Consider the following 10480-nt stretch of genomic DNA (forward strand, 5'->3'; position numbering starts at 1 on the left):
TGAGCCGAAGTCGGCCACGAGCCACCCAGGCGCCCCTATAAAATCATATTTAACTATTTGATGCTATTATCTTATTATAAGGTTTTATTTTTCCTTTACATGTATGAATTTTCATGATGTTTCAAAGTTAAGATTTATCTCGTGTGGAAATATATAGCTTAAAAAACAAAAAGTTGAAGAAAAAGTCTGTGGCAGAATAGTATATGATTTACCAGAGTGTGGTTTTCTTCCAGCTTTGCAAAATGTATATCATTATAAGGTAAGATCCACAAAAATATGGGGAGGCCTGCAGTTAATTCTATACGTTTTTATTCATGCTATATTTGCCTTTTCTTTGGTGAAGATGTTCAGAATGAGGCTCTCCAAAATGTGCCACTTGGGCATACGGATTATTTTGAGCTGAAGACAATCAAGGCCCAAAAGACTCGGGAAGAGTTTTTTACACCCTCCTTAACTGATAAAAGAATTTAGGTGGAGAACCTGGTCTAGGAAAAGAGCTATGACCAACGATACTATAAAGAGTATGAGCTGGAGGTGGTGAGGTGGGAGAGGACCGTGGCAGTACAGGTTTGTTCAGATTCCTCTCCGTGTTCAATTGTCTCTGCATGCCATGACAAACATCTAATTATCAAATATCTGCTCTTTTTATCATCTTGTGAATCGCCTTCCTTCCCTTTGGAGCCCTAGGTTGCTAACCCGTTCCTTAGCTCAGGATGCCATAGAAGCCTCAAGTGCTTGACTTACCCTTGGGTCTCATAATTTTTATTGGGCTCCTGAACATATGTAATTAAATTTGTTTTTCTTCTGCTAATCTATCTTATGTCCATTTAATTAATAGAGCAGCCAAAAGAATCTAGAAAGGTGTAGGAAAAAAATTTTTCCCCTGTACTGGCCTAGAGGATGTGTATAAGTCCTATGGTCAAAAGAAAGATAGTAAATATCTTTGCAAACATCGAAGTCAGCCTCTCATGCTACATATCCATCAGAAAACTGACAGTGAAACACAGTCAACAGCACAAAAAAAGAACCAGTAGATTTGTAGCTTGTAAATCTCGATCAACTAGCTCCACTTACTCCATCTCTATGACATCTTTTGAAGCCCCAGGGACAAGCACAGAAGTCTGCCACATATAACTGGTTTAATCCTTCAAGCACTGCACAAATGTTATTGCTGTAAAGGAAAAAGAGGCACAGCCACTGCTTTGTCAGGGGGCTCCACTTTTCAGGGGTCTTTCCATGATTGCGTGGTATCCCATTCAATGGTAGTTTTAGCTGAAGCTGCCCTCAACAATCAGTCCTACCAGGGACATATCTTGGCTTCCTCATCAAAAGTTAACTCTACTAAGGATTTAAGGGTGCCTGGGTGGCTTAGTTGGTTAAGCCTCCGACTTTGGCTCAGGTCATGATCTCATGATTGGGGAGTTTGAGCCCGCGTCTGGCTGTGTGCTGACAGATCAGAGCCTGGAGCCTGCTTCAGATTCTGGGTCTTCCTCTCTCTCTGCCCCTCCCCCACCCACCCTCTGACTCTCTCTCTCTCTCTCTCAAAAATAAACATTAAAAAAAAAGTTAACCCTACTAAGGATTTGAACCAATCTGTTAAAGTATATCTAGGAAAGTACCCGTAGACAGAATTACATTAACAGGATCCCCATGTTGCTTAAATCCAAAGATTAAACTAATGTGGAAATTTCAGGCTCTAAATCAGTTGGTAGAGAAATGGTTGTCTTTTGTTTTATGTGGTGGTGGGATTTTGAAAAAAAAGTTTTATATTTAATGTTATAATTTTATATTTAAAGACAAACAAAAACTCCATTTTTTAAAAATGTAGATGATAGAAAATAAAACCCACTAAAGTCCTCTTCTCTGGAAAGGACTCAAAGAAAAAAACTTTATGTTCTTCATTTAAGAGATTCTCACTAAGGGAAGAGAAAGCTTCCCCAGATGACAAACTGTTTTCATGGGGGGTGGGTGAAGGTCCTTAATGATTTTCAAAGAGTACATGAATTGAAGAGATTAGCTACATTTCACCACTCTAATTAGTCTGTGTATTGAACGAAGTGCCTGGGCAGGCCCACTATATTTCCAGGTCTTCTCCTCTTTTAATTTCTGGCCCCAAAACATATATAAAACAATTCTTCAGCTAATTCACCAAGCCCAGCCTGATTAGTGTAAATGGCCACTATCTGCACATCCTGGGCTTACCTTTCACCCCTATCCCAATGATGTTAAAACTTTGGGATATGATATTTATATACTCTTTTTACTAAGACTACCTGATACAAAGCATTCTTTCACTTTTAAAATGTTACCCAAAGGAACTTTAGGTGAGGAGTTCTGCTTTTCTTAATAAGGTAATTTCATACACTCTATTAAATTGTCCTGGAAAAAAAAATCATACCTTTTTCAAAAGAGAGCTATCTGTTGGCTTCTTACCAGCAAACTTGGGCTGAACTCAAATGTCTTTTGAACCTGACACCTCATAAGTGATTTCTTGATTGATTTTTAGACTTTTAACAATGCTCTTCATGGTTTCCATTCACTCCCTGAAATGTCACTAACCTTGGTCTTGGGGTGCTGGGAAGTCTATTAGAAAAAATAATCTAGAAAATAGGATTCTCTTAGTCTGAAAGAGTTAATATAATACTACAGAGGAGACATTGAATTGCCTCTCATCTATAGGTGTCTTAAATTCTCAAACATTCTTCAAAATTTAGTAACCTGCCAGTCACTAAAAGGAGGATAACAGCAAACTAAAGAACCTGAATAATGGAAATTTGTCCTAGTCTCAAGTGAGATTTATACCTTATTGTTAACCAAATATGACAACGTTTACGGAAATGTGAAAAATGGTAGGTAGACCTAAAAGTGTTGACATTTTTTATCTTAGTATACATATATATTAAACAACAAAATAAATAAATGGTCATTATTTGATCATTTAGAAACAAATGGAAAGAAACTATACTATACTCTTTCCTTTTGCACATTCTTGACAGAGTGTGAAACAGTATTGCAGAGAATAAATGATATTTTTTTTCAGACATTTCCAAAATGCATAGGTAAACAGAATTTAAAGTTGCTCTCTAATCACTAATACATTTCAAATGTGTTTTGAACTGTGCTGCTTCCATTAAAATCTGAAGCTACACAGCTGGAATAATGTGGAGTAGAATGCTTAAAAACAGCAGCAGAAAGTTAACCAAAAACATAGTTATGAGCCACAGATAACAAATATGCACGCTTTCTTCTAATCAAGCACTTCAAGGTAATCATCTCCCTCTTACAATCCTTCACACAAGAAGAGATCATGCACTGCTGTGAGCACAAATATCTGGGCATTTTCTCCCTTGGCTGACATATTAAATAATAAGAAACCAACATGACATTACAAATGAGTGCTTCTCTAACTGCTTCCAGGAGTCCAGGCCAACCAGCCTGCCTGAGAGTCCAGAATCATTTTGATACAATTTACAAACACTCCTTCCTGGGAGGAGATGAACTGACTGTCGGTGTTGACCGGCCTCAGACAAACGCAGCAGGACCACACGCCATCATGTTTATCGTGCCTCGTCGGTTCTTTCCCTTTCTTCTTTGGCATCTGAGCAAAAAGCTGGTAGGTGTCCTGGTAAAATATTGCGGATTTTAAATGCACCATAAATACTCTCAACAAGTCCACCACAGTGCTCCAAACTGAAGTCAAGCTTTTGTCCTTACACCTACCTGAGCCTGTGGGTATTTTTCTCCAGGTAGTTCACTGTTTCTCGTTGTTCCAAAGTCCTCGCAAACCAGGACAGATTTTCTGAGAAGCGCATCTGAGGACAGTATCAGAGATCCACAGGATATAAAGTTTTCTCAAAAGAGTAAATTGGAAAAGTTTTTAGACAGGAGGTTGAAATTTTTTTAAAAATGGCATTGGAAGAACACAGTAATGAGAAAATGGCTAAGACTCAGGTTCTTAAAACTATTTTTTGAGCCACTGGTCCGATACAGCTTTCTCTTCCATCTAAGTACACAGAACTGCTTTCCTCAGCCTGAGAATCCTGAGAGAGGCTCTCACTGGCTCTGGTTGGATGTGGGAACTGGGCTAAGTTTGCTTGGGGAACCTCTCCTGCATGCACCCCCCTCTCTAACTGCCTCCCCGTCCCAGGTTCCAGTGTCCATGGAGTCACCTTGTGTTGCTGTCCTGTCTCTTAGCAACATTCCATCCATCTTTAAACACTTTCCTTCTTTCCTCACGCACTCCCACTTCAATGTGCCCCTCTCTCAGGTTTTATTCTCAGAGTGGGATTCATTTTCTAGCAAAGCATATCAGAGGCCATAGGTTTTTGAATCATCCATCACACGCACACACACACACACACACGCACCCACGCATGCACACACACATAGGTATACAACACCATCATGAGGAAGGTGGGGGGAAGGTATCCTTCGCTTTGGTTCCTGGTTCTCACTGAAAATTCATGAGTCGAATAATAGTTAAGACAATTGCCCCGTGTGTGGGAATGGTATGGAGGCAGAAACATAGCCTTATTATGGTATTATGAAATTAACAGGGGCTTATTAATTAATCAATGAATTTATACTAAACTATGTCCAAAGTGAAACCCATTTTATTTAAAACAGTGTAACCCTTTAAAAACAATTAATTTCAACACTGGGAATTCGAATAGATTGGCAGGGCAACCTTTTGAGGCATGTTTTCCACTTCATAAGAGGCAAATGAGTCCTCCCTCATGTAAACCTAGGTGTGTGGAGTTTGCCATTGAATATGGACTCACCGAGTGGATGAGGCTTCCCTAACGAGATGAAAATAAAACAACAAAAAACCTGCTGCCACAAACTATGCAACAATAAGATCCAGATTATATGGCTGAGAATCTCCCTTCTTAGAAGGGACTAGAAGTGGAAATTGGAGAATTCTGGCCGATACGTTGATATTTACCTGTTTTAGATGGGATGGTATAATGAAGTGATGCCATTTGCTACGGAGGCAACTTTGTCCTGTTCTCCTACCCCACCTTCCACTCTTCAAATCCCGAACAAGGATCATGGGTACAAAATGAAACTATAAAAATAGGGTGACTGCATTAAAACGTTTATAATTCATCTAAAATATGTGGGAAGCTATTTGAAGGATTTTGAACTATGGAGATGGTATCAAATTCAAATTTTATTTTATTATATTTTATTTTCATTTTTTTAATTTAAATTCCAGTTAGTTAACATACAGTGCAGTATTGGTTTCAGGAGTAGAATTCAATGATTCATCCCTTACAACACCCAGTGCTCATTGTAACAAGTGCTCTCCTTGATTAATACCCATCACCCATCTAGTCCATCCCTCACCCACCTCCCTCCAACAACCCTGTTTGTTTTCTACCCTTAGGGGTTTCTTAGGGTTTGTTTCTCTCTCTTTCCCCTCCCCCATATGTTCATCTGTTTTATTTCTTAAAATCCAAAGACATTTGGGCTCTTTCAATAATTTTGCTATTGTTGATAGTGCTGCTGTAACAACATTGGGGTGCATGTGCCCCTTTGAATCAGCATTTTTGTATCCTTTGGGTAAATACCTGGTAGTGCAGTTGCTAATCATAGGGTGGTTCTATTTTTAACTTCTTTTAGGAACCTCTGTGCTGTTGTCCAGAGTGGCTGCCCTGTTTTGCAATCCCACCAACAATGTAAGAGAGTTCGACTTTCTCTGCATCCTCACCAACATCTGTTGTTTCCTGTGTTGTTAATTTTAGCCATTGTGACAGCTGTGAGGTGGTATCTCATTGTGGTTTTGATTTGTATTTCCCTGATGATCAGTGATGTTGAGCATCTTTTCATGTGCCCGTCAGCGATCTGAATGCCTTCTTTGGAAAAATGTCTATTCATGTCTTCTCATTTCTTCGCTGGATTATTTGTTTTTTTGTCAAATTCAAATTTTAGAGAAAAATCACTTTAAAGTAAGATATTTAACTTTCCAGTAGTAACTCCCAAGGTTAAAATCCTGTTCTATTTGGGCATGGCTGATTAAAATCTTAAGTTATTTTTCTCTATTTTATTCTTGAATATTTTATTTCATTTCTTGTTTACACAAGTAGTTCCCAGTGATATGTTTTTTCTTACTCTTTGTCTACACTATTGGAGAACTTCAGTGTGATTTCAAATTTTCAAAATATTTGTATGTCTTTATTTGTATCTTAAATACAAATGCTATTCAGGAAATGAGCACTATTGACTGAGCAGTACGAACCAACAGACTGAGGCTTCTTTTCCAGTGAGCAGTGAATTCAAACTGGCAGAGATGGGGCTGGAACTTCAGAGCTCTGTTTCATTTTGTTTTGTTTTGTTTTGGTGTTTAAATGCTGATGGGAGCCAACTCAGGAATTCAGTAGGACTGGAGAAAACCAGAGGGTCTGAGGTAAGAGCAGAAGAATTAGGTGAAAGGAGCTGGGGAGGGCAAGCACACCCTGGTTCGTGTTAAAATTTTGAAACAGAGGCTGCCTGGGGGCACTTGGGTGGCTCATTCCAGCGTCACAGTTTGTGAGTTCAAGTCCCACATCCAGCTTACTCACTGTCATCACCGCAGAGCCTGCTTGGAATGCTCTGTCCCCTTATCACTCTCTGCCCCTCACCTGCTTGCACGCACGCGTGCTCTGTCTCTCACAAAAATAAATAAACATTAAAAAAAAATAAAATGAAATGAAAGAGAGGCTGTCTGGATAGTAAGAGGAAATAAAGGATGCGAGCCAAATAGTAATTTTCTCAGAGCTGACTAAAATTTGACTGGGATTTATGGACTTCTAAAGTTCTCTATGGTTGCTTCATGTTTTTTGTACTTTCTTTTCTTTTCTTTTTCTTTCTTTCTTTCTTTTGTGTGTGTGTGTGTGTGTGTGTGTGTATGTTTCCCTCCCCTTGAATCATGTTAACTTTAGAGTTTCTTAAGGATTAAAACAAACCTAATAAAAGTTCTTCGAGTAGAACTTATGAAAATTTTAAAGGATTGATGAGTATTTCATGTGACACCTACACTTCCATATGTGGAAATACAGCCACAAATTTGTTTTTATTATCAAACCAAGAAGAGCCCTTGCCTGAATATATGATACCAGACGTTACACCACATTTGCTAAATTATAATTTTCAAAAAGGTATAATTATGACTCTTACACAAATATAAAATGAACAGATGTCAAATATTTTTTAAACATATCTATGATAAAGGAACTGTTAAGATATTAAAACTACTTTAAAAAATATGAAGAACAGACATCTATATAGGCTACCATAGTGACTTAATGAACTTAATAGATACAAATTGGCTAATACTCTTGTAAAGGAGTAAAATGAAATATTTGGGGATCATATTTTCTAAAATGTGGAAATCAATTATGACTGGCAGAAAAAAATTGTTTGGATTTTTATAAAATTTCTTTGGATTTATTTTTTTTTTATAAAAAAGAATCATCTGGAGGTGTCTGGGTGGCTCAGGCAGTTAAGGGGCCAACTCATGATTTCAGCTCAGGTCTTGATCTCAAGGTTTATGAGATCGTGACCCCTGTCAGGCTCTTGCTGGCTACAAGGAGGCAGCTTGGGATTCTCTCTGTCTCCCTCTCTCTATCCCTCCCCAACTTGTGCATGTGTGCGCACTCTCTCTCTGTCTCTCAAACTAGATAAACTTAAAAAAATCATCTGCATTACCATGAATAAGAAATACTTGCATTGTTATCTGTTTTCTACAAACTAACTGCTTTCTCTATAGCTCTATAGGTTGTAAATAGTCTGATCAATGAAGGACAAAGATACAATATTTTATCAAAAGTTACCATTTCACTCTGGCTGAATAAGCATTCAAAGGTTGTGGCACACTTACTTTTTCATCTTATTCTTCTATCTTCGTTCTATTCAAATGATTTAATACCTTAAACTTCAAATAATCTCTTTATTATCTTCTTTCCTTTCCAACAAACTCTATTTTCAACTTAAACTTTCAGATCACCTAGACTCACTCAAATTCTTTCTATAATATGCTCTCAAAATACCTGTACTTTTTACTCAATTTCTATTATTTTGTTCGATTTGAAAAACTACTCATATAATATAGGTCTCTCCACCTGGACCCTAAGCTTCACAAGGGCAAAACTCTTGTCTGTTTTATTCAAAATTGTATCTTTACTCCTAGCAAAACTGGTATATACTCCTGGTATATAGAAGATGCTCGGTAAGTATCCAATGAGGGAATGTATGTATTCCCTCAGAGCACCTCCTTCCTCCATTGGCTTCCAAGTAGGAAGCTTACAGAGGCTGTATAACATTGATTTTTTAAGAGGGCTTTAATGTCAGATTCTCTGGGTTAAAATCCTAACTCCACCATTTATTCGCTACAGTCAGGACAAATACAAATAAAAGATAAGAAGCTTAATTTTCCCAGTTAAAAATAGGAGTAGAGAATGCCTCCCCTCCTTTCCCTTAAAGCACATAAATAATTTCTCCTCTCTTTGAAATGCATATAAATCCTTTTGAAAACTAGATAAGCTTTTTGTCAGCTTTATGACCCAAGAATGCCTTTCTGAAAGGTGGGAGAGCCATCTCTTTGAAGTGTAAACATTAATGGCGAGAGAGTCCCCGTCTCTGAATTTCCATGGAAGGGTAGGAGCCTCACTTAGGTGGGCTCCTTGCTCCCATTTGCAAAACTCTCTCTTGTCATAAATAAATGTGAAGTTTGTGTTTCCTCAGAATAAAACCAATTAGCTAACACAGATGATCACCCCAATTGGCAGGTAAAGTTAGGATGACTTATGTATGATTAAAGGTGCTGTCTAGTCCTTACTTGAGGGCTAAGTTATTGTTTATGTAAAGAATAGTATATTATGGGTTGTATCTTCTTGGCTACACAAAACACGAGATTTCTTTTGTCTTCGCAATCTTTTAGTGGATTGCCTATGATGCACATCACATTCTGATTTGATGCTGTTTTCTTTCTCTTCTAACCATCGTCAAGAGATTTTTCTGGGTTGGCAGGTTTTGTTTTTCATTTTATTTCCCCAACACTGTAACCTTATGCAAGTTACTTTTAACTCTAAAACAGTGCCTCAGTTCCCTTTTTATTAAATAAAAACCCTAATAGTACTATCCATAGGGTCACTGTGGAGATTGAATATGAATACTGTTGGGAAGGTATAACTTTCTCTGCCCTTCAAGGTCCTTCAAGCTGGACTAAGAATTAAACTGACATGAGACAGATTAACAAGGGAATATCAAATTTAATAGTGTGGGTATGGGAAATACACACAGATGTGGAAATTCCAGATAATGAGGCAATTTGATACTTGTATGAGCTAAGGAGAGGCATAGGGGTCAAGTATAAAAGGAGGGAAAGACCATTAACAGGAAGGTGAAAGGAGATGTTTGGCAAACAACAGTTGCCCTGTTATATAGATTCATTTTTTAGGTAAAGAGGGATCTTTAAAGAGAGGTTAATACCTCTCTTCCTGGTCAAGTGGGCAGTTGAGAGGGAGGTAAAGACTTTTCCTAAATCTGCTGAGTTTTGATTACATTTAACTCGAAATAATGTTCATGCCAAAGTGGCCCATCTTGGGGCAGCCTGCCCTTGGCTCCTACAATACTAAAAAGAACTTGAAACAGACCCTGCTGGGAAGCATTCACCTGCCTTCTGCAGCATGTCCTACCCTGACCCCCACCCCCCATCCCTCCCCATCCCCTACAGCTCAGCAACCTAGATCTCCAGTTGAGGCACAGGTCCTGGAGCAGCGCCTTGGTGAGGAAGAGATGCAAAATGGGGTCTCCCAAGAAAAGTGGAGTTGAGGCAGACAGAGTCCTCCCACTCACATCCACCATTTCCAACCAACAACCCAGGAATGGGCCCTGGGAAGGGAGGCAGAGGGGTGGCAGGGGAGTGGCTCCAGGCATGGATGAAAGGAGGCCCACGGGTCTGTCATCTACCCCTGGACTTGAATTCAGGCAGGGACAGTGTACATTGAGTACCAACGCTGTGCCAGCCCCTCTTCAAAGGGAGTCCTTGCCTTGAGGGACAAAAAAGCATGCAAGCGAGATGATTTGAGGTACTGGTAGGGGCTACAAAGAAGATAAAAATGGTAATGTGGTAGAAGGTGAGTGGCTGGGCCACTTCAAGTAGTTAGGTAGGGGACAGTCCCTGGGCAGGAGCCCCTAGCTGTGTACTTGTAATGTGGCCAGTCCGAATTGAGATGTGATGTAATACACTGGATTTTGAAGTGAAATGTACACACTGCATTTTGGAGATTTAGTATGGGAAAACAAAGAATTTAAAATATCTCAATAATGTTTATATTAATCATATGTTAAACTGTTAATATGTTAATATTTCAGACATACTTAGTTAAATAAAATGTTACTAGAATATAAAAAAAAAAAGACACCTTAAAAAACAAAAAAAAACAAACAAAAAATAATGCTTCCTTAGAGCACCTGGCTGGCTCAGTAGTCAGTGGAC

At 38.6% G+C, this 10480-nt stretch overlaps 1 long non-coding RNA gene across 1 annotated transcript; it reads right to left on the reverse strand.

Moving 5' to 3' along the window:
* Nucleotides 1-3010: 3010 nt before the first annotated feature.
* LOC131508396 (uncharacterized) lies at nt 3011-4135 on the reverse strand. The gene is made up of 2 exons (XR_009259993.1): nt 3721-4135; nt 3011-3622 (listed from the first exon to the last, which is right to left on the reverse strand). It is a non-coding gene; the product is annotated as an uncharacterized LOC131508396 (long non-coding RNA).
* Nucleotides 4136-10480: the final 6345 nt, after the last annotated feature.

Source organism: Neofelis nebulosa, chromosome 4 (genome assembly GCF_028018385.1).
Source record: "Neofelis nebulosa isolate mNeoNeb1 chromosome 4, mNeoNeb1.pri, whole genome shotgun sequence".
NCBI classification, from domain to species: Eukaryota; Metazoa; Chordata; class Mammalia; order Carnivora; family Felidae; genus Neofelis; species Neofelis nebulosa.